Below are 24,729 nucleotides of genomic sequence, written 5' to 3'. Positions count from 1 at the left end.
TTAAACAGAGAAGCCTTGGCTATTACTCCAAAAGGAGGTTTGTCTGGGAAAAAAAATGTTTTGCAGCTGAGAGCAGTTTGAAAGAGACTTTTGGTAAGCTTTTGTTCTTGCCTGTTTAACAGCTTAAGGTTTAGAGAAGCCTAAGTGAATTCACCTATTGCATTTGAGTCCAAAAACTGAATCCATTAAAGATCTGCCTTGAGCCTGCCGTGAATTTCAGGACTCCTAGGAGAATGCTCCAGGCTCACTTTACTGGTTTGAAATTGCATGGCCTCAGGCTCCACCGTCTTTATTTGGAGCAGGATGGGAGCCGGGGAATTCGTTCAAAAGCCGCAACCACTTTTTCCCTTTCCTCTCTAATTTCTGTTGTTCCGCGTTGGTTCCACACCATTTGCAAAATTTTAAGAACCATTCCAGAGGACCTAGGTCCTAGCAGTTAGAATGAATATGATTCTATCACTTTTTCTATTATTTTTCATGTTTGTACCCACGCAGTCCGTATGTATGTGGTTTGGGCCTTGGAAATTTGGAGGATTGAAAAAATACTGCAGACCTTCTCTCCAGCCCCAGATGGAATTTTTATTTGTTTTTGTTTGTGGTTTTGGTGTGTGCGAGCACGTGTGTGTGTGTGTATTGGTGGGGGAAAAGGGGGAAGGGAGAGAGGGAGAAAGAATATAGAAAACAGAGAAAGGGAGGACTGATCTGTGACAGCCAGACGTGCAGAGAATGTAAGTGTTCTCTGCAGAAGGGGATTCAAGAGGTAGAAAACAGGATCACTGCTCAGAAAATTAAATCACAGGTTGTGTATATATCATGCCTGCCCCATGAAGCAGAGCAGGACCCACTGGGCTTAGGCTCCCCTCCGAGCGGGTTTAGAGGTGGGTTGCTCATTCTAAAAAACCTGTTACTGTCGTTTGATGTGAAACGAGGACTAGTCAGTGCTGCTAAATTGGTCAGTAACAGCAGGAGCAGAGAGAAGGGGCGGCTTAGGCAGTGACTGACACTGGAGTCACGGGGCTGGGGCGCGGACCCCGCAGAGGACGACGGGGTGGGAGGGGGACGGTGGGGGGCGGCAACTGGAGACGTGGCTGTCTTGACCGTGGATGCAGAACATGACTCCAGGAACAGTGTGTCCGGGCTCCAATCCCAGTTCTGCGCCGTGGATGACAGTGTGGCTCTGATTGAATGACTTAACTCCTCAGCCTCAGAATCCTCCTTTATAGGCTAGTAATAGTAAGAATGAGACTTAGTTCTCGGGGTTTTGAGAGGATTAATGAAGTCATGAATTTCAAGTCCTTGGCACAGTGACTTGTACGGAGTATGTACTCAGAAATATTGGATTATTATTACTCTTCAGCAGTTAGATGTGCCAGAGGCTGGCTAGTTTTCTTCAACCCCGTTTTCCTTTCCCCCTGGACAAAGAGCTGCTATATGCCCCCGCCTCCATGGTATCAGGGGAGCCATTTACTAGGCTGCAGGAGATGGCTCGTGGGCAGAAGCAAGTATACCCCTTCCAGACCTGGCCCATCAAGCCTCACGTGCAACGTCCGTGCTTTCTCTCTTTCTCCATCTGCCCTCATCTGCTGGATGCCGAGATCCATCAGAGGACCCCTAAGCATCAAGGGATAACGGACCAACAAGTGAGAAGGAGCCTGAGTCCTTGCATGACAAGCACCTGGCAGACAAGCACCCCTCTCACCAATTGTACTTGAGTTAGAAATGACTTTGACTGTGTGAAGCCACTGAGATTTCTGAGTTAACATGTTTAGTGACTAGTGAGTGTCACTTTATGACACAGGACCTCATGTGATTGTCAGAGCACGCAGTAAGAATCTGAAAATCCATGTATGAAAAATTTCTTACTTTAATTTTGAGACACAGTTGGTTATGAATTAATAATAAACTACCACGTGGTAAAGTGGATGGAAGATACAGTATCAAATGGAAATAATCAGAATCTTTACTTATCTAGGACTAAGACGAAGGCACTGACATGGCCACCTCAGGAGTTTTTAAAAAAAAAATCACTCCTTCAGTGAGTCATGCTGGTTCATGTTGGTGGTACGAGCACGGGTTATGCAGCTAATGCTCTAAGGGGGCTGTTTCTTCTCCTGGAACGTGTGAGTCAATCCTTTACCAGCACAAAAGTAAAAGATATGGGTTCCCTTTCATATGACTTGTGGATGTAATTCCTCCTGTGAACTGGATCCAACAGAACAAAATAACCCCACCCCACCTCAAATTCTTCACAACACTGGAGCTAATATTTTGCCTGATTAGCCTAAAATCACGAGTGGGTTATCAGAAGAAAAAAAAAATCAAGGGAGAAATAAGCTGGCAGCGAGCCAAGTCTTGGCCTCCAGGAGAGCTTGAGGAGCAGGTTGCTGTCTGTGGTCACAGGAACCGCTCTGCTCTGTTTGCCTTGACCTTTGGAGCTTGATACACCCAGTAACAGGGCATTCAGAGCACCAACACTTCCAGGCAAGAAGTGGGACAGAGGGAGGACAAGGCTCTGAAAGTAGAGAGAGAAGGAGTCTAATCCCTCCAACAGAGCTTGAACATGTGAAGAGGGACTAAGGGGCTGGGGAAGGGAGCAGCCCGCCATCTCCGTCCTCAGAGCCCCTGGGTGAGGGGCTTCAACAAGGCCCCCTGAGGCTTCTCTTCCCAGAACTCTCAGGTCGCTTACGTAACTCGAGAGTCTTCAGATTCCAAAGAGCCTGGCTTCTTTATCATTGCCAGCACGACTCAAGCTCTGCTGAGTTTAATGGGCACTTTAAGCACCTTAATTTATTTCCAACCATCAAAATTGTTTTCAAACCTCTTGTTTTGTTCAGAGATTACTCTCCCACTTAAAGTTTGCTTCAGATTGAAGGACAGAGAAGTAACATTGGTTAACTTGAGTCTGAGGCTCTGAGGGAATGCGTCTGAGCCGTGGTGATGAAGAATCTGCTTGTGGCTGTGAGGAGAATACTTCTGGAATCTGGAAAGGCAGTAAGGGCTCTAGTTAGTGGTCAAACTGAACAGTTACTTCTGAAACCAAGTGAATGGAGCCTTGAAAGTGCAGAGTAGACCTGATGCACACAATTCAGGCTTAAAGAGGTGGTTTTCCAGCTGATTGTGCTGAGCTCTGTAAGTTAATTGAAATTTCTGTACTCAGTTTCCTCTCGTATTTTCTTGCCTAAATTTCTTGACTGCTTCATCTCTTCACTCACTCAGTCATCCTTCCATCCATCCATCCACTCAGTGACTTGATTGCACTCCTGTAATGAGCCAGTCACCGCCTCGATGCAGGGAATGTTGGGTGAACTGCATGGAGCTGGCAGAGCCTCGCTGCCACCTTGAGTTTGTTCTTCCTCCATCGTTTTCATTCAAGTACCAGCCTCTTTGTTGGCTGACTCCCGTACTGTCCGCTGTTAAACTCGTCTCCCTGTATCAGGTTAGCAATTCTTTCTTATTCCCGCAACCACCTTGACATTTATAATTGTCATATGCCATCTCACCAAGCACTAAATTTTTAGCATGGTGACAGAGTAGAGCTCAACTCCTGGAGATGGGGGGTGAGCATTGGGATAATCGCAGGTGAGAGAACATAGTTTCATACTTGAGATGGGTACCAGGGGACCTGAAGATGAGTGATAACGTATCGCTGTAACACCTCATTGAAAATCACAGTTGGAAAGATCCTAACAGGTTATCTCGTCCAATTTCCTGGGAGTCAGAAATCTTCGCTACTACGTCTGTATCAGATCAAGAGCCAACCTTTCCTTTAATGCTTCTAGGGATAGAAAGCTCATTCAGCAACACACTTACGGATTCCTCTGAACTATTATAAAGTTCTCCGATATATTCTCAGTGATGTCTGCCTTTTTATAACCTCAGTACTTTGGTCCTTGTTTAATCTCTCCATGGAAACAATAAGAATGTCCAATTTCTTTTCCATGTCACAACTGTATTAATGTGGACTTTTTCATTTGTAAGTAACCAAACCCTACCTTAACTAGCCTAAGCATAAAGGGGAATTTAATAAGAAAGATGCAGAGTTTTCCTATGGGACCCAAGGACAGAAATGCACAAATGCATTAGGCTTGAGGAATGATCTGGAATCAGAGACTCAAAAGCACAAAGATTCTTTCCATGTCTTTCATCTCTCTCTCTCTCTCTCTCTTTCTCCCTCTCTCTCTCTCTTCCATAATTCCTGGAGAGGCCGGTTATTGCTCTGGTTGAATCAGATTTGTTCACCTCTGAACAAATCTGTGTTTGTATGTTGTGTCATATATGAACACGGCCATTCCTGCTGCAGTCATGTGGAAAAAGGGGAAAAAGAGGGCCAATTTCTAGAGAAAGAGTATAAGGTAGGTAATTCTGTATATTCTACGAACACCGTATCTCAGTGTCATTCAAATAACACATTTTTTTGATTTGGCATAGTTTATTACAATTAATATGCATGTAAAACCATTTAAACTCCACAAAGTAAATGGTTTATCCTCCACAATAACCAATAGATAGTCTGCCGTGATGTTCCAGAATGCTCACTATTTTAACATGTATGTTTCACAGAAAGTCATAGTCAAACAAATAGGATTATAATACATTATTTTAGGGAAAGGATGTTTTGATCCACGTTTTCTATTAAAATAAACAAACACATACTTCCTTTTTTGGCCAAAGAGGTTAAATGCCCCACAGTGAACTCACAAAGCAAACTCAGATAGTTTGTTATTTGTCATTCAAATGTTATATCATTCAGATAACAAATATTTGAATGCAGCAATATTTGTAAATATTCCTCCTAATTTTATCACCAGGTTATATATCTCCATTTTCTCCAGCCCCTTTCTCAGATGACTCAGCTTCCATGAAGACTACTTCCCTATCTGTTTTTTAACTTTTCAAAATTTTGTCACAAAAATATGGCTTCTAGAATTCATCACAACAGATATATTTTATCAATGTGGAGTTAAGGTCATCTTGGCAAAGTTGGAGACCCCCTGTGAGATTCCTTCTCTTAGAACTTACCACTTCACCTGACCTGGAAGTTTCCATCACTGGTAAGGGTTATGATCCCAAAGAAATTTTTCTATATAGAGAATTCAAGATGAAAGACTGAATAATGCTATTGGCCAAGGACTATCTGAATCCAAAGCAAAGTGAAATCTTATTAATAATATAACTGAAAAAATTTGCCATGAGAACATTGGGCTATTACTTATACCAAGGTTTTAGAGACATATTGTCTTCTTTAGTAGTTAAAATTCATGAGCTACAAATGGTAAATGCATACAGCAATTTTTTTTTCTTTATATACTACTTATCTCATATAGAGTGGTACTTAAATGGTACTTTAAAAATCACTTTATGCTTTGTAATTGGTGTAAGCTTCATTGTTTCCTAAAATAACAAAATTACCTTTACCATTGCACTATTTAATTTAATTTAATAAATCATTTATTAAGAACCAACTAAAGGCGTGTATAAAAGGTATTATGCTGGAAGTGAATATGGCTTTTGAATTTCAGGAGCTCATAATCTAATAATACACATGTATATGCACACACACAAATTTTAGCAGAAGGTGTGTCTCAGGCTTACCTAGGGTAGCTACAAAGATTAGAAGACAACAAATACAAATAAAGGGCAGTATGGAGGAACAGTGAGCTGTTGAGATTTGGGGCCAAGTAGACTTGCTCTTCAACCCAATGTCTGTCCGTTACTCTCCATGTCCCTTCAACAGGCTAAATATCCTCTTGATTCTTAACTTCTTCCTCTGTGGAATGGGAAGAACAATATTTATCTGACAGGGTTTTCATGAGAATGAAATAATATCATAAAAATACACTGAGTACTGTTTCATTTTTTCCATCCCACAAACATTTAGAAGCTTTTAATGTGTTAGAGGATTCAGATAAAAGTGCTACCAGTCACTATGCAATGTAGTAAGTGCTGCAACAGAAGACTAAATTGAAGAGTTTGGACTTTATCTTTTTTCAAAAGTGGAAGCCATTGACAAGTTTAAAGCAAAATCGTACACTTTTAAATGTCCATTTTGAAGAAATAACTCTGGTCCTAATATAGTGAATAGATTTAAGGAGACAGAATGAGGGCAAGAGACTTGTTTGTCGTTGCAGAAGTCCTAGGCAAGCGTTGAGGAACAAAGGCAGTAAAACAGGACTAAAGATGAGGGTCCAGGTATAGGGTAAGCAGGTGGCTCCTTTATGGAGAAAAGGAGAGGAGGAGAAGAGACCAACATGGCTGTAGACTTAGGTGCCAAGGGATACAAGAAAATAAGAAGGTGTTGGGTAGAGGACAACGGAGGAATGATCTTCTGGACATGCTGAATTTGAGGTGCATGTGGGACACCTAGGTGGAGATTTTTAAATAGGTATTTAGATGTTAAAGAGGAGAGCTAAGGAGAGAAGTCTAACCCAGAGATGTGGCTTCAGGCTCTGCGAATTAGCTACGTCACCCTCCCCTTTGTTATGCACCAGAGACCACTCCCCGGGCTGCAGTGAGTAATACCTACTGGGAGTAAACCCTGGAAACCTGTCATCAGTATGACAGATCTTGCCTTTTACTGGTACGAACATACCCACAAGTTTCTTATTTACCAGAAAACCACTCATCTAACCATTCATTTATTGCCGTCTAGGACAAAACCGTTGACAGCAGCTCATACTGAGGTAATAGACTTGGAGACCAGTTAGTCAAGGGTGGTCATGTTGGGTCCGATTCATGTCAGGAGTTGGAAAAGAAAATCTCTGCTCTAAAATCTGTCATAGAGACACTACAACATGAACAAGTGGTAAAAATAGTGGTTTAAAAATTTATTGTTGAAAGACTTAGAAATTTAATAAAAATTTCCAGGAAATCAGTAGCTTCTGGAAATGTGTGAGTCACAGGGAAGGAATACTTTATCTCCTGGCCAGAGGCTGACTACCTAATGATGATAAGTCATCTTTGCCTCCTCTCCGCTGGGCTCTCAGGCCCATAGTCAGTTGCCAAGCATTAGTTATCTGACCTTGTAGATAATTCTCTTCCTTTTAATTCCTTGCTCTGGCATTAATGACCTGAGCTTGAGCTTTCACACCAGATTCCTTCCTACCTTCCAAACCACTCCACGCACGACACCACATGGATCTTCTTAAATCGCTGAACACGGTCCAGGCTGGCATTCAGGCTTCTCAGCAGTACACCCCTAAGCTGGCTTCCTTGCCTCCCTCATGCAACAAATGTTACAAGTACAGCTGGAAGCTAGACTTTTTCTAAACGCATATTGCATTTTCCTCTCTCTGCATTTTCGCTCCTGCTGTTTCTTCTGACATGCCCTTTCTCCATCTTCGTTCTTCTTCCTCCACCCGCCCCACTGAGCCCTTACCTATCTTCCACAACCAGCCTAAATACTTCCTTTCTTAGGATGGACAGCCTTATCACATGAGTTGGAAATCCGTCCTTTTAAAAGAAACTTGCTTATGCAGAATTTACTATATGCTACTTTCAGTGATATATGTAAAAATATTATTTTCTCTACTCAAATATAAGCTCTCCTGGGGCAGGAAAATGTTATTTTGTTTTATTTTTGTATCCTTTACAGTACCTTTCACCCAGTATGTGCCTGTTAAATGACTGTTGAATAAATAACTGAGGCCATAGGTTATGAACCTTTTTTTATTTAAAAATTTTCCATTTTAGCATTTCTCAGAGCACCCCTCCTCCTCTCAGGAACAAAGTTTGGCCAGGGGATTATTCTGACAGAGGTTGTGTTACACGTGAGTCTTAATCTTTGTTTAAGGAATTGAAATTCAGTCATTAGATGGAAGATTTATTGAGAGATTATGAAGACTCAGACACAGCGCCAGGCTCTGGGTTCGGACCTAAACAGGACACAAGACAGTCTTTGACCCAGAGGACAGCACAGTTAAGTCCTGTGATAAAAGCATGTTTGTAATGCTGAGGGAATCCTGAGGAGGGAGCTCTAACCTTGCCTGGGAGAGTAGGAAAAGCATCAACACATTACTTTGTGTAACATTTCATTCATTTGTCAATGCAGGTATTTCCTTAGCATTCCCTCTACAGAATTTATTGAGTATCCAAATGCTATGTTTGCACACTCTGCTCCTAGCTGAAATTAATTTTTACACAATTAATAAACATTTCCACAATATTCAAGAATCTTCAGCTTATTCTGTCAGGCATTGTTCTAAGCACTTCGTAGACAATATCTCATTTAATACTCATGACAATGTTATGGAACATGTACTATTTTATATCCATCCAGGTTAAAAAAAAAAAAACGGCCTAGGCATAGGGGCATATGTTAGTTTTTTATATTAATTGTCAGGACTGGGACTTAACACAGTTCTGATTGCACAATGCAGAGTACTAACCACTATACGATCATGGCAAGCTACAGGAGAGCTGGACAGTTCTGATTTCATAACCCACTTTCTTAACTATCACATTGCACATTCAAAATAATTTTGGAGGAACATAAATTTGAAAAAATTATGGCAAAATCATAACAAAACTTTGGCATTTAAATGTTTTAAAAGTGATGAAAGCAAACCTAAAAGGACAGCCACTGTTTAAGAGAAAAAAATCATTGTGTTTTTTTGTTTACTAAAAAAGCATTTCAAGTGCTATTTAAAGTACAAAAAATCAGTAAACTAAACCCTCTCCACAGAATTTTGAGGTTTGTGAAAACATGAGATTCTTACAAATGTGGGAGGAGAGAAGGACCTTATATTTCCATTCTGCAAATGGTCATAGCACTTTACTTCTTTATTGTTATATTCAGTTCTTATATTTGTTCAAGATTTAACTTCTGTTTAGAACTGCTTAGGGATAGGATTTCTGCTTTTGCAAAAGCTTCAAAATCATCGTTATTTCTTGCTCTCCCCCTTAGATATAGATTTGGTGGGAAGGAAGTCTTCAGTTATTAACATCGAGTCTCTCCAGTTTGAGTTCCAGCAGCTCAGAATCTCCCCCCTACCCGGTTTTTTTTTTTTCCTCTGAGGATCAATTTTCAAAACAGAGCTTGGTTCTTAACACGGTGAGTTTTGAAATTTTGATCAGATGTGAGGGTCATCAATTGTTTATTCTTATATCTATTTTTTATATTTGGAGATACAAATTTATTTTAGAATCTCCAACACTATATCCACTTAATACAGGACAGGTCTGTGTATGGAATTGGTACCCAAGGAGCTGAAGTAGTGTAAAGGAGCTTGTGAGATACTAGATTATATAATCTCTCTCTCTATATCTATCTATCTATCTATGTACCTATCTCTTCATCTCTGACCCCGGTTCCTGGCAGAGAGCTCCTAAAGCCCATGTAAAGTCCACCTTGATTGGAGGGTTTGAAGCGTCTTTTGTACTAGTGAGCTAACTCTGCATGGCTTCAGGATGGGGGCTGGTCACCAGAAAGAGGAAGCCATGATTAGAAGTTTGGAATTTTCAACCTCCCACCCCCCCCCCGCCCCATCTTCAGATCGGGGAGAGGAGCTGGAAATGGAGTTAATAATTGATCATGCCTATGCGAGGAAGCCTCCGTAAAATCCCAGTAGTATGGAACTCAGAGAGTTTCCATGTTGGTGAACACATCCACGTACTGGGAGGGTGACGGACTCGAACCCCATGGGACAGAAGCTCCTGCTTGGGATCCTCCCAAGACCTCATCCTACATATCTCTTCATCTGGCTCTTCACATCCTTTAATTATAAACTAGTAAATGTAAGTAAGTGTTTTCCTGAGTTCTGTGAGATGCTTTAGCAAAAATCAAATCCAAGGGGTGGAGGTCATGGAAACCTCTGATTTGTGGCCAAGTCAGACAGAAATTGTGGGTAACCTGGGGGCCTACTACTTGCAGCTGGCATCTGAGACGGGGAGACAGTCTTATGAGACTGAGCCCTTAACCTGTGGACTCTGCTGCTATCTTTAGTAGATAGTGTCAGAATTGACCAGCTCGTGTAACAGAGAATTGCTTGGTGTGGGAAAACCCCACACACATTTGGTGACTAGAAGTGTAGAAGTGTTGTGAGTGTGAGAATAAAGGATAAACCCAGGAGGAATACTGGATGTTTTTCCCTATACAGAGCTGTAGTTGGTCAGCATTCTTGGTACCAAACATGGAAGATCAAAGTAAGTAGTAGGGTGCTAGGCATAAAACTTGCAAGTGTTTCTGAATTCTCTATTCTAGATCCCAGAAATAAACCCACACATATATGGCCAACTGATCTTCAACAAAGGTGCCAAGAATACACATGGGGAAAAGACAGCCTCTTCAATAAATGGTATGGAAAAACTGGATATTCACATGCAAAGAAGGAAATAAAACCATTATTTCACATACACCACTCACAAAAATGAACTCGAAATTGATTAAAGACTTAAAAGCAAGACCTGAAGCTGTAAAACTACTAGAGGAAAACATAGGGATGAAGTTCCTTGACATTGATTTTAGCAACTATTTTTTGGATATACACCAAAAGCACAGGCAACAACAGCAAAAATGGGATTGAATCATACTAAAGTCTTCTGCATAGCAAAGGAAACAATCAGTAGAATGAAAAGGCAGTCTACAGAATGGGAGAAAATATTTGCAAACCATCTATCTGATAATGGGTTAAAATCCAAAATAAAGAACTTACACAATTCAGTACCCCAAATCAATCTGATTAAAAAATGGGCAGAGGACTTAAATAGACATTTTTTCAAAGAAAACGTATAAATGGCCAACAGGTACATGAAAAGATGCTCAACATCACTAATCATCAGGGAAATGCAAATCAAAACCACAGGTATGAGATACCACTTCATACCTGTTAAAATGACTATCATCAAGAAGACAAGAGAGAACAAGAAGACAGGAGATAACAGGATGTGGAGAAAAGGGAACCCTTGTGCACTGTGTGTGGGAATGTAAATTGGTGCAGCTACTGTGGAACAGTATGGAAATTCTTCAAAAAATTAAGAATAGAACCACCATATGATTCCTGCAGTCCTACTTCTGGGTATATATCCAAAGGAAAGAAAAGCAGGACATTGAAGAGATTTCTGTACTCCCATGTTCATTGCAGCATTATTCACAATAGCCCAGACATGGAAACAATCTTAAGTGGCCATTGACAAATGAATGGATAAAGAAAATGTTATATAAGTAAATAAATAGATATTCATCCATAAAGAAGAGGGAAATCTTGTCTTTTGGGACAACATAGGTGGACCTCAAGGGCATTATTTTAAGTAAAGTAAGTCAGACAAAGACAAATATTGTGTGATCTCACGTGTGGAATCTAAAAAAGCGAACTCAGAAATAGAGAGTAGAATGGTGGTTACTGGGGGGTTGTGGGCAGAGGAGATGAGGAGATGTTGGTCAAAGGGTATGAACTTCCAGTTATAAGATTAATAAGTTCTGGACGTCTAATATACGGCATGGTGACTATAATTAACAATACTGTGTTGTGTACTTGAAAGTTGTTAATAGTAGATCTTAAATGTTATCACCGCAAAAAATGATAATTATATGAGGAGATGGAGGTGTTAACTAATCTTATTGTAATAATTATTTCATGATATACGTGTGTCAAATCACTCCCAAAGCAGTCTCAGTATCATGCCTACCAATTTTAAAAGTAATATATATTTTACATATTCTAACTAATTGTTAAGGGAGACTATATTTTAAAATCTTAAGCTTCTTTTCCCCTAGTTTTAATCTACTTTCTTTTGTTCTATCACAGTGTTCCCTTCTATCAACTTTCCTATTTGCAAGGCCATTTTTGTTCTCATCTAATTCCATACTGATGCTCTCAAATCCTCTCAGCCAGTTCCCTCTCTTCTATGATGTCTATTTCAAGATTCCTGAGAGATTGACAAGTCCTAGAAATACCACTCACCCATCTGCTTTCTTTCCCTTCTTTCATAGTTGGACCTAAATTTCACTCTTAAACACATCTTCCTAAATGCTGCATGACTATGACAAACCTGACATGGTTATAACCTACTGGCTCTCGTCTAAGTTTTGTACACCTGCCAACTTAGGAAAAGTGCTGAAGTTACTGTGTGTGTGTATTTGTGTGTATGTGCTGACACCGAAATGTTAGCTACGCTTCTCTCTGGATGCTGAGATATAGGTGATTATTTCTCCCTCCTCCTCCTCCTCCTCTTCCTTCTTTGTGTCTATTTCTTTTACTTCTCCTCCTCCTCCTTCATCTTACTTTTAAAATTCTCCTCCTCCTTTCTCTTCCTCTTCTTCTCCCTCCTCCACTAATTCAAACCTCATCTCTGGTTACAGTTCTACTGATGTGCTTCTAATGATGTTTTTATCTTCACCATCTGATGGGAGTAGTTCATGCTTTGTTAGCATGCCAAGTACTGTGAAGCCTGTAGCTGTCAACACTTGAAAGATTTCTATTTTCATTTTCATTTTTATTTTTTTCTACTTTTATTGAGGTGTACCTGACAAATAAAAACTGTGTATATTTAAGGTATACAACATGATGTTTTGATCTATGTATATACTGTGAAATAATTACCACAATCAAACTAATTAGCACATTCATCATCTCATTTTGTGTGTGTGTGTGTGTGTGTGTGTGGTGAGAACACTTGAGACTAACTTTCTTAGGCAGTTTCAAGTATAATACAGTACTATTAAATATAGTCACCTTGCTGTACCTTAAATCTCCAGAATTTATTCATCCCACATAACCTTTGTACCCTTTGATCAACATCTCCCTGTTGCCCTATCTCCCTTCCCCATTGAGTATTCTTGGCTCCCTTGTTAAATATTAGTTGAACAAATAATATGTGTGGGTTTATTTCTGGTCCTCAATTCTGTTCCATTGGTCTATATGTCTGTTTTTTGCTAGTACCATACTGTTTTGATTACCATAGCTTTGTAATAAAGTTTGAAATCAGGAATTGTGATGCCTCCAGCTTTGTTCTTCTTTCTCAGGATTACTTTGGCTATTTGGGGCCTTTTGCGATTCCATACTAATTTTAGGATTGCTTTTTCTATTTCTGTGAAAAACCCTCTTGGAAATTGATAGTGATTGCATTGACTCTATGGATGGCTTTGGGTTCTATGGATATTTTAACAATATTAATTTTTCCAATCCATAAGCAAGGGATCTATTTATTTGTCTTCTTCAGTTTCTTTTATCAATGTCTTATAATTTTCAGCATACAGATTTTTTTCACTTTCTTGGTTAAATTTATTCCTTCTTTTTCATGTTATTGTAAATTGGGTGCTTTCTTTTTTTTATATCTTTATTGGAATATAATTGCCTTATGATGTTGTGTTAGTTTCTGTTGTAAAACAAAGTGAATCAGTTATAAGTATACATATATCCCCATATCCCTTCCCTCTTGAGCCTCCCTCCCATCCTCCCTATCCCACCCCTCTAAGGTCATCACAAAGCATCGAGCTGATCTCCCTGTGCTATTCAGCAGTTTCCCACTAGCCATCTATTTTACATTTGGTAGTGTATATATCTCAGTGCTACTCTCTCACTTTGTCCCAGCTTCCCCGTCCTGCCCTGTGTCCTGAAGTCCGTTCTCTACATCTGCGTCTTTATTTCTGCCCTGCCACTAGCTTTCTTTTTCAGCTGTTTCATTGTTAGTGTACAGCAATGCAACAGATTTTTGTGTTGCTTTTGTATCTTGCAACTTTGCTGAATTCCTTAATTAGTTCTAACAGGTTTGTGTGTGTGTGTATGTGTGTGTGTGTGTGTGTGTATGTGTGTAGTCTATAGGGTTTTCTGCATATAAGATTATATCATCTGTGGAAAGAGACAATTTTACTTCTTCCTTTCCATTTTGGATGGCTTTTATTTTATTTATTTTATTTTTTCTTGCCTAATTGCTCTGTCTAGGACTTCCAGTACTATGCTGAATAGGAGTGGTGAGAGTGGGCATCCTTGTATTGCTCCTGATTTAAGAGGAAAAGCTTTCAGCCTTTCACTGTTGAGTATGCTGTTAGCTGTCTTCCTCTTTGCTGTCTTTCTTTGTGAATTGATAATTTTTCATAGTGATATTCTTTGATTCCCTTCTGTTTATATTTTGTGTGTTTACTATTGGTTTTTGCTGTGTAGTTATTATGAAGCTTACATAAAATATTTTTCAGGTATACCAGTCTATTTTAAGCTGATAGTAACTTAATTTTGATTGCATACAAAAACTCTACTCTTTTACATTCTTCCCCATAAGTTTGTGTTTTTGATATCACAATATACCTCTTTTTATATTGTGTATCTATTACCTAATTATAGTAGCTGTAGTTATTTTTAATACTTTTGTCCTTTAACCTTTATACTAGAGTTAAGTGATTATCTGATTATCACACTGCCATATTGAGTACTAGAGTAATCTGAATTTGATTGTATACTTAGCTTTACCAGTAAGTTTTATATTTTGATGTTTTTTTTTTTTTTTTTTAAAGTTTTACTTGATTTTATTTATTTATTTATTTATTTTTGGCTGTGTTGGGTCTTCGGTTCGTGCGAGGGCTTTCTCCAGTTGCGGCAAGCGGGGGCCACTCTTCATCGCGGTGCGGGGACCGCTCTTCATCGCGGTGCGCGGGCCTTTCTCTATCGCGGCCCCTCCCGTCGCGGGGCACAGGCTCCAGACGCGCAGGCTCAGCAATTGTGGCTCACGGGCCCAGCTGCTCCGTGGCATGTGGGATCTTCCCAGACCAGGGCTCGAACCCGTGTCCCCTGCATTAGCAGGCAGATTCTCAACCACTGCGCCACCAGGGAAGCCCTATTTTGATGTTTTTTTAATGTCACTAGTTAGTGTCTTTTCATTTCAGCTTGAAGGACTCCTTTCAGCATTTCTTGTAAAGGCAGGTCTAGTGGTGATGATTTCCCTTAGCTTTGTCTGAGGAAATCTTGATCTCTCCTTTATTTCTTTTTTTCCCCACTTTATTCATTAGTTTTTATTCATCTTCAAACTCATTATTTCTTTTTTTAAATTTTAAATTTAAAAAAAATTTTTCAATTTTTATTTTTTAATTGAAGTATAGTTGATTTACAATGTAGTGTTAATTATTGCTGTACAGCAAAGTGACTCAGTTATACATATACATACATTCTTTTTCATATTCTTTTTCATTATGGTCTCTCACAGGATATTGAATATAGTTCCCTGTGCTCTACAGTAGGACCTCGTTGTTTATCCATTCTATATATACCAGTTTGCATCTGCTGACCCCAAACTCCCAATCCATCCCTCTCCCACCCCCCGCCCCCTAGGCAACCACCAGTCTGTTCTCTGTGTGCGTGATTCTGTTTTCTGTTTCATAGATTCTCCTTCATTTCTGAAGGATAGCTTTGCCAAGGAAAGTATTCTTGGTTGACTTTTTTTTTTTCTTTTAGCACTTTGAATATATCATCCCATTCTCTCCTGCCCTGCAAGATTTCTGTTGACAAATCCTCTGATAGTCTTGTGGAATTCCTTATGTGAGGAATTTTTTTCTCTTGCTACTTTAAAAATTCTCTATCTTTGATTTTAGATAATTTCATTATAATATATCTTTCTTTTATTCTAATGTGTCTTAAAGATCATTCTGAGTTGAAATTTTTGGGTGGCCAATTAGCTTCGGAACTTGGATGTCCAAATCTCTCCCCAAATTTGGGATGTTCTCAGGCATTATTTCTTTAAATAAACTTTATGTGCTTTCTCCCTCTCTCTGTTCTTTTTCTGGGACTCCAATGACGTGTAGATTGTTTCTTTTCATGGTGTCCTGTAGCGCATGCAGAATTTCTTTACTCTTTTTCATTCCGAGTTCTCGGGAACCTGCCAGGAGGCTGGTACCACAGGGGTTGGCCAGCTCAGGGGTGATCTGGGAGCCCGGGTCGGCTAAAGTCCCTGGGCAGACATCCGTCACGGGAGCTGCCTGGGTGGGCTGGGAGCTCGTTTTCTTTGAAATCACTTGGGGCTGCCAGAGCCAGCAGGCGCTGGGGTGGGTCAGGGGCCTGGGTTGGTGGGAGCCCACTGGGAGCCTGGTGCCGCGGAAGCCACCTTGGATGGCAGGGGCCACTGTAGGCCTGGGGTGGCAGGCGCTCCCTTGGATCCTGGTGACAGGGAAGTCACCTTGGGCCACAGGAGCCAGCAGGCGCCGGGGTGAGCCAGGGCCCGGGGCGGAAGGATCCCCCTGCGAGCCAGCACCGAGGGCCGTGGAGTCAGCCTGGTGGAGACCGTAGGTCTGCTCAGCGGTGCAGATCGTCTGCGGCTCCGCTCCTTAGGTCTTCTCGCTTCTGGATTCGGGGTCAGGGTGCAGCCCGATGTGAGGCGTGGCTGGCTTTCTCACGGCAGAGGGCTGGCCACAGGCGGTGCTGGCCGATCCAGAACTTCTACGTCCGCGCACGTAAGCAAGCCTAACGGTGAGGCGCAGGCGCCTGTGACGTCTCCTGCAAGGGGGCGTGGCGTCACAGGGCAGAGGTGTCTACTTTGCTCACGTGGCCGGGAGAGAGAATTTGAACGATAGTAAGAGGTACCGTATTAGTAAGCAGCTAGGCATTAGTTTTATTATACTGGTCTTTGGGGTACTGGGGGATCATGGGAAGGAAAGAAGTCTTTGACTGCAGCTGTGGCAAAGACAAGAATTTGAAAGTGTCTCATGTCCATCCATTCCTAGTTATATCATTTTACCCCTGAAATTAAAAATGAATTCAATATTTAAAATGCAAATATAATTAGAAATGCAAAGAATATAACAATATTAAAATGCAAAGGAGTGCAAATATAAATTATGTAATTTATCTTTTTGACATATCTTATCTTCAGAGACTTGTGCTGACATAATTTCATCTTGTTTAGTTTGCACATAAAAAGATAATCCCTGATACCATGTGAATTATATTGTGGAAATCTTTTCTAAACCATCATATGGGGGAAAATATAACTGGGCTTCTTACTCACACTGTGGACCAGTATTAAGGGAAATGGAAAAAAATACAGTTTGACCTGCCCAGGTTATTCATCTTGATTGAGTTAGCAATTTATCCCTCAACATATTTTTCTCTGGATTGCTTCCTTAACCACTGAAAGATGACAGGCCACAGTTGGACTTCAGAAGTATGCTGTCAGCAGCCCCCTTCTTCATAGTAACCACTCTCTGTAACCAACTTCCCACTGCCTGTGGTTGAAAAGTCCAAGATATTAAGGTCTAAAAATTGAGGTTTTGAATTGAAAGGAAAACACCTCAATTTTAACTATAGTGTAGAACTTTGGCTTTTTAACATAGTTCTATAAGAATCTTTGCAAGGAGCATTTTCAAATTTGAGGTTACATTTTGCCTTAGTTCTTTCAGTAAATGAAATAAGAATGCTAAGCTTAGGGACTTCCCTGGTGGCGCAGTGGTTAAGAATCTGCCTGCCAGTGCAGGGGACACGGGTTCGATTCCTGGTCTGAGAAGATCCCACATGCCTCGGAGCAAATAAGCCTGTGTGCCACAACTACTGAGACTGCGCTCTAGACCCCGCGAGCCACAACTGCTGAGCCCGCGTGCCACAACTACTGAAGCCTGAGCACCCAGAGCCCGTGCTCTGCAACCAGAGAAGCCACCCCAATGAGAAGCTCGCACACCGCAATGAAGAGTAGCCCCCAGCTCGCTGCAACTAGAGAAAGCCCGCGCATAGCAGCAAAGGCCCAACGCAGCCAAAAATAAATAAATAAAATAAATTAAAAAAAAAAAAAGAATGTTAATCTTAAAATGCTGTGAAGGACGATGTGAATATGAATGCACATTGTGAAGGTGTAATCATCTTTCACTGGCTGTCTTTTACCACCATTATGAAATTATGATACCACATTATGCATTTGTGTTGATTGCCGTGTTTGGGAATTAAGTCACTAGGTGACATGTTACCATCCTTTACTGAGGACCAAACTCAAATCCTGCCCTCATTTAAGAGGCCTTTTCCAATTACTGTAGTCCTCAATGAGCTCTCTAAACTGTGACTTTATTTTCTATCCTTCCCACAAAATCTGTCATGTATTCCCCCAAATTGTTCAATTCATGGGGGCAAGGCCAGGCCTAACCTGTTTACCCTTGTCCCGGTTCCCAGCATAGGCTTGGCTGGTAGTTGGTTCTTTTTTTTTTTTTTTAAATTAATTAATTAATTAATTAATTTATTATTTTTACCTGTGTTGGGTCTTCGTTTCTGCGCGAGGGCTTTCTCTAGTTGCGGCGAATGGGGGCCACTCTTCCTCGCGGTGCACGGGCCTCTCACTATCGTGGCCTCTCTTGTTGTGGAGCACAGGCTCCAGACGCGCAGGCTCAGTAGTTGTGGCTCACGGGCCCAGTTGCTCCACGGCATGTGGGATCCTCCCAGACCAGGGCTCGAACCCGTGTCCCCCGCACTGGCAGGCAGACTCTTAACCACTGCGCCACCAGGGAAGCCCTGGTAGTTGGTTCTTAATCTATACTTGTTAAAGGAATGATTATGCTGATTTGCAGAGTCACCTGACTGCACATGTGAGTGTCGCTGTCTTCACAGGACTGTGTGGTCTCTGCAGTCAAGAGTCATTGTACTTTTGTTTAGATCCCACGGCACCTCACAAAGTGCTGGCTGGACACACAGGGGCAGTTATGTGATATCTGTTGAGATGGTTCTCCAAGTTCAGTTATGTTCGTGTCTTCCATGGCATCAGCTCTTAAATGTTAAGTTTAGTCTTTTCATATGATACTGCTATGAATACTTTTAGCAAAGTACTGTATGGTATTCATATATGTTTGTTGAGTGCCTCACATGGTACGTCACATCGAGGGGGTAGATTGTTAAAATGAACTGAACTCTTAATTTTAACCATGATTTAGTCCTGCCCAGCTATGTTGACAAAAATCTCTAGTTACTTAGAACCCAAATGAAATATCAAACAGTTAATAGGACAAAGAAAAAAGTGGGAAAATTGATGAGTTAAGTGAGTAAAAATGACAGTGCTCCAAGACTATCACGTTGGAATCATGGACTCTTTAAAGTAGAAAGAAGTCTTTGAGGCCTTTGCAGTAGATCTAGGGCATCACCAGGGAGATATCGAACAGATTAGGGACTCTGACGTCAGATTACCTTGGTTCCAGCCCTGGCTCCTCCATGTGTGTGGCCCTGTTCCATTTATCTTATCTCTGTTTGCTTCAAATTAATCATCTCCAAAATGGTGATATTAACAGTATCTACCTCACAGGATTGTTGTGAGGATTACATGAGATAAATACAAGGAAAATACTTAGCAAAGTACTAGGTAGAGTAAGTGCCTACTTGAAGTAAGTAAGTAAATGCCTACTCATTATTATATTGTTGTTATTGTTACGTGTTGAACCCCTATGGGGAGGCTGCAGTGAATAAGGCATGGCGTCAGGAGTTCATTGATACAGCTACCAATCATTTTTTTAAATGACCATTTACTAAGCATTTAGACACTATGTAAAATATTAAATTTATTATCTCAATACTTAAGACAACTCTTTTACAAGAGTGGAATTTGAGACTTAGGAAGGCCAAATAGCTGACCTCCACTCACCCAGCAAGTACTTAGAAGACTCAAGAATCAAATACAGCTCTCCCGGCTGAATTCTGCAATTTACACTCTCTCCAAGGGAAACACCCTCAAAAGTGATGTAATAAGGGATCAACAACAGTACTATCGCAAAGTAGGCATCTTTAGGAAAGGGAGATCATTTCAGGGTAGCAGCTACTGTGGAAAACTCTATGAGGAAAGTGACATTGGATGAGCAGAATTGTAAGAGAAATTGGGATAGAATTTTAACTTAAACCATGTGAACTTGCCATTTTTGTAGGTCAAAAAAAAGTCATATGTTGTTAATTTCATCTAGCTTCACCTAGAACAATTTGTGACAGTGGTGAGGACGTGGATAAAGTTTAAAAACGGGGAATTTCAGTCTTCTCCCAGGCTCCCCGTTTTCAAACAAGGGGTCTTGAATGTTAAAAGAGAATCAGACATGTGAACAGATTAGGATTCAGGGATTCTGGGAAAAGGAGAATTAATCTTTAGTGGGATAAAATTCAAGAATAAATTACCAATGCCATGATTGTTACCGTGTGGGAAATTTAAATCATTTGAACACTTTTTTATTTTCAGGTAATTTATGTAAGAGGTAAACAAATGATTTAATTAAAGCTGTAAGGAACAGGAAGGGCAATGAAGATGTTTCCACAGAGTTACTTAAGGCTTTCATGAAGCATTATAGGACTAATCTGAAAACACAGCATTCATTATTCAAGAAGGGATGTGTGTCAGACACAAATAACATGACAAACATCCCCTCCTTCAAATTTGCCAAGAATGTTTCATTGACATCAAAGTATAAGAATTTTACTCCCCATGTTAAAAGGATGATTTTGCACTTTTCTGATTGAAAAATAGAGACCAAAGTGGAACATTTAAAGACCATAAATATTTCTGTTTCTGGAATGCTCTTATCTGTTTTGCTGCCCTTTGTGATTATTTATCCTGAGAGCTAATGCACTGCACTGCCCTCAGTTCTGAATAGGCACAGCCTATATTTCAGGGAGAATCTTTCAGAAGGAAGGGAGGGTGACATTATTCACCAAGCATCCCAGGTACAAGGCTCTTCCCACCCCACCTATGCCAGTCTCCCAGGACTCTTTTAAACTACCCCAGGAAGCTATACTTTATTTCTAAAAACTTCTGGAGATAAGGAAAAGACACTGCTATCTACTGACCTTGTTAAATACTAAGCAATATACTAGATCCCTTATGAACTTTATTTCATTTAACCTCTCAACAATGTTATTCTTAATTACCATTGTTATATTATTATTGTCATTATTTTACATACATGAAGCTGAGGCTTAGGAAAAAAAAGAGGCTTAAGGTCCTGTCATTTAATCTGAGCCCTGGTCTTACTAACCCCAAAGCCCATTTGCTCTCCTGTATTTCATGGTGCCCTATAGTCAAGACATCTTCTGTCTCATCTTGGTTCATCAACTGCAATATTTAATAATTTTGCTACCAGCCTCATCCCCACAAAACAATGGTTCTCAACTGGGGATGGTATTGCCATCAGAGGACATTTGGGTTATCGCCACTGGTGGGGTGCTACTGGCATCTGACGGGTAAATGCAGGGATACTGCTGTGCATTCCAGAAGACACAGGGCAGCCCTTGTAACAAAGGATTACTCAACTCAGAGAGCCGAGGAGTGCCAAGGTCAAGCTGCCCTGTCCTAAATCTTATGTGCTTCCTAATCCCCTAATTCATCCCCACGTTTCCTTGTTCTGGAAAATTTTGTCTAGCTGCCGACAACCCATTTTTATTTCTGGACAATTAGAAAAACTGAATAATTAATGTAATCTTCCCTTTATCAAACTTTCATTAATATCTACTTGTGGAGGTGATTAGCTAGACACTGCACGGCACTTAGATCTTGTTGCTCTCTATTGGAAACTTGTAACTGTAGGCAGGCTTCTTTCCTAAAGCCAGAAGAGAATGTAGCAGGCACATAACACTGCTAAACTTCCATGCACCAGTAGCAAAGCCTTCACGTTCTCAGAGCTTAGGGGGGCAGGGAAGTGTTTTTCAGGTGAAGAACAAGGGCCCAGGGGAGAGGACAGTGCCATATCCCCCCTGGGATAGCCCCCCTGGGAGCCAAGGAAAGTCGTCACCTTCTCCCAGCTTAAGGCAGTGTAGCCACGGGGAGGACGCTGGATTTCAGAACCACACCAGCAGCAGGAAGGAATTCGTCCTGGAGGCTGTGCAGGGCTGGCACGCACCAAACATGTGTAGTCTCCATACATACATGCTTTAATATCTATTATTAGATAGAAATTAGTATCTTTAATTTCTTTTACAGCTTGTTTTTGGTTTAACTGATGAACAAGCCTACAAATGATCTAAATTTTCTCTTGCACTTTGCTTTGCCCATGTAAACACAGCTACAAGCCAACGGTAACTCAATTATCCTCTCTCTACTTGCAGCCTCCTTAATTGTTATACATTCTTTTTTTTTTTTTTAATCTTTTTTTATTTTTGGCTGCGTTGGGTCTTTTTTGCTGTGTGTGGGCTTTCTCTAGTTGTGGCGAGCGGGGCCCACTCTTCGTTGCGGTGTGCGGGCTTCTTATGGCGGTGGCTTCTCTTGTTGCAGAGCATGGGCTCTAGGCGCGTGGGCTTCAGTAGTTGTGGCACGTGGGCTCAGTAGTTGTGGCTCGTGAGCTCTAGAGCGCAGGCTCAGTAGTTGTGGCACACGAGCTTATTTGCTCCGAGGCATGTGGGATCTTCCCGGACCAGGGCTCGAACCCGGGTCCCCTGCATTGGCAGGTGGATTCTTAACCACTGTGCCACCAGGGAAGCCCCGGTATACATTCTTTAAACAAAAAGCTGATACTTATTTGCTATTCTTTGCAAAACAGCTTTAGTTGGGATAGACCATCACAGTCATTTTAGGAAGAATAGCTCTATAGGTTTCCACAAGGCCCAAGGCAAGCATAATTTATGGAAAGACAAGCTTTCCAAATCCTGAATTCTTGAGATTTCAAATTCCCTAAATTGCAGCTTTAACGGAAGAACACAGTCCGAGGCCTCACCTGATTGCATTATCTCTAAGTGGCCACAAGAGGGCGCATGAGGAACACGGTCCTCTGGAGCTGGGCTTCCAGAAACCATTTCCTTTATCACACAGCAGCCGCATCTGCAGCTTCCTGCATTGGAGCCGGTGGAACAGATTCTTAGAACAATCACTTACACATCTTTTTAACACGTCTACACAGAAGGAGGAGAAAGGGAAGGTTCTGAAGGTTCCATGAGATTTTCTGTCGTGGGTTTCCAAACAGTGTCCAGGAGAGACTCAGCACGTCCACACACGCAGGCATCGCGCTCTATTTGATTTAGTTGGAACTCTCACCACTGCCAGAAATGGCCAGGGCTCCTGGGCTGACTTGGGGTTTGAGCAGAATAAATCACTCCAAGCTTGAGAGACTTTCCCACGTGATTCCTTTCTGTCAAAAAGGAACGTGTTGATGATTTAGCTTGCCTTTGGCATTTTCAAAAGAAGAGAAATCATCACTCTCTCTTTTCCTTCAAAATAGTTAGAAAAGAGAACGGGAAGTCAGAGCCCTAGGTTCCCTCTCCCTACCCCTGACTCTGTTTATGTGCTACTGTCACAGGTGGGTGGTCCCAGAATCACGAGAGCTCAGGTGATTCCAAGGATACCCAGAAAATTACTGTCCAAGGGGGCGCTCTGGGGAAAGAAGACACAGATCAAATATAGGAGTCCTGCAGGGCAGTGGTACTTGAACTTTGACCCACGTTACAATCACCCAGAATTACTTGTTCAAACACAGACTTTTAGGCCCCGCTATGAGATTCTAATTCCGGAGGTCTGATATGGGGCCTGGGAATTTGCATTTCTACCAAGCTCTCAGGTGATGGTGATGATGCTACTTGGGGACCACACCTGGAGACTCGCTGCTTCGGGGAGTATCTGAAGATCGCTAAGGCTTCTGGATCACTCCTGAGGTTGGACCTGGGGATCTGCAGCACGCAGATCCCAGTAAGGGATGTGGGGCTGGTTCCTGAGATCCCAGCCTGGCTTCTAAGGTCCCGAAAACTACGCCACGCTCAGACCTCCCAGCAGACTATGCTGCTCGCCTTGTGAACAGAATGAACGGATCTCAGGCTGCTTCTCCTCTTCCCCAGAACACTTCAGAGCACTGAGCTGGAGCAACTCCAGAGTCCTGCTGAGAGCTGTGGCCTCTATTTTTAAATCCTAATGCAAGTACCGGGGAGTGTGGGCAAATTCATTCTCTACTGAGTGATCACAGTTTGCCAGAGTTTGTCTGTTGACTCCATCTCTGGGTGACCTCGGCAAGTTACTTAACCTCTACGTATATTCGTTTTCTCCTTATAAAGTGGGGACGGAGCTGCAGCTACTTCGCAGGGTTGAGTGGGTTACATGAGTTAATACTGGAACAGTGCTCAGAGCAATGCTTTGCACGTTAGTTGCAATAAATATCAGCTATTATCGTCATCCCTCCTCTTTACCTCCAGTAGCCATTTCCTTATGTGGAAACGTGAACTAGGAAGCATCCCAGTCCCTGGGAGGGCACCCTTGTGCCTGGGTGTTGGGAGGCCAGAAGTGTTGTGGCATTACCTTTAACCCTGTCACCTGGCTGAATGACAAGGCTTGACCATGAGGCAGAGGCCAGAGATCAGGTGTAAAGGTCAGTTATAATTTCTAAGTGGTGAAGGTATCCAAACCATATAGCTGGTTCACGTTTTCTTAATTTTGAACAATCTGTTGCCTTTGAGCCAGATTAGAACATCTTGTGAAACCCCTGTTTTTTTCAATACAAAGAAGCAGTGAAATAGCAGGAAGAGGAAGAGGAAACATCCTTCTGGTCAGATAAAAGTCTTGGGGCAAATCCCTTCACTGCTGTGTCTGCTTTCTAAGGGATAGATGGGTACGACGCTGCAGAGCTACCTCGGGATGACCAATCATGTTTTCCACGTGTTTCCATGTATGACTATGTATGACTTAATTACTTGTAAACTTAGACTTAATTACTTGTAAACTAAACAGATACCGTTGATGTGGATATGTATTTTCCCCTTTTAATTTTTGAAGAAACTATTTACTGAATAGGAAATATATTGTCATGATGTAAAATTCGAAAGGTTGAAAAGGATAAACAAGGAAAAACAAGCCTCCCTCCCACACCCGTCACCTATCTACACAGTGTTCATCCAC

The 24,729-nt window shown here is 41.4% G+C and overlaps 1 long non-coding RNA gene across 1 annotated transcript in view; it reads left to right on the top strand.

Moving 5' to 3' along the window:
* The window catches only part of LOC130705567 (uncharacterized), a 268,511-nt gene that overhangs the window by 21,904 nt on the left and 221,878 nt on the right, over positions 1-24,729 (top strand). The gene's annotated exons all lie outside the window — the stretch shown is intronic.

Source organism: Balaenoptera acutorostrata, chromosome 17 (genome assembly GCF_949987535.1).
Source record: "Balaenoptera acutorostrata chromosome 17, mBalAcu1.1, whole genome shotgun sequence".
Lineage (NCBI taxonomy): Eukaryota > Metazoa > Chordata > Mammalia > Artiodactyla > Balaenopteridae > Balaenoptera > Balaenoptera acutorostrata.
The sequence above is the reverse complement of the archived record's forward strand: the minus strand, read 5'-3'. Positions and strand labels throughout refer to the sequence as shown.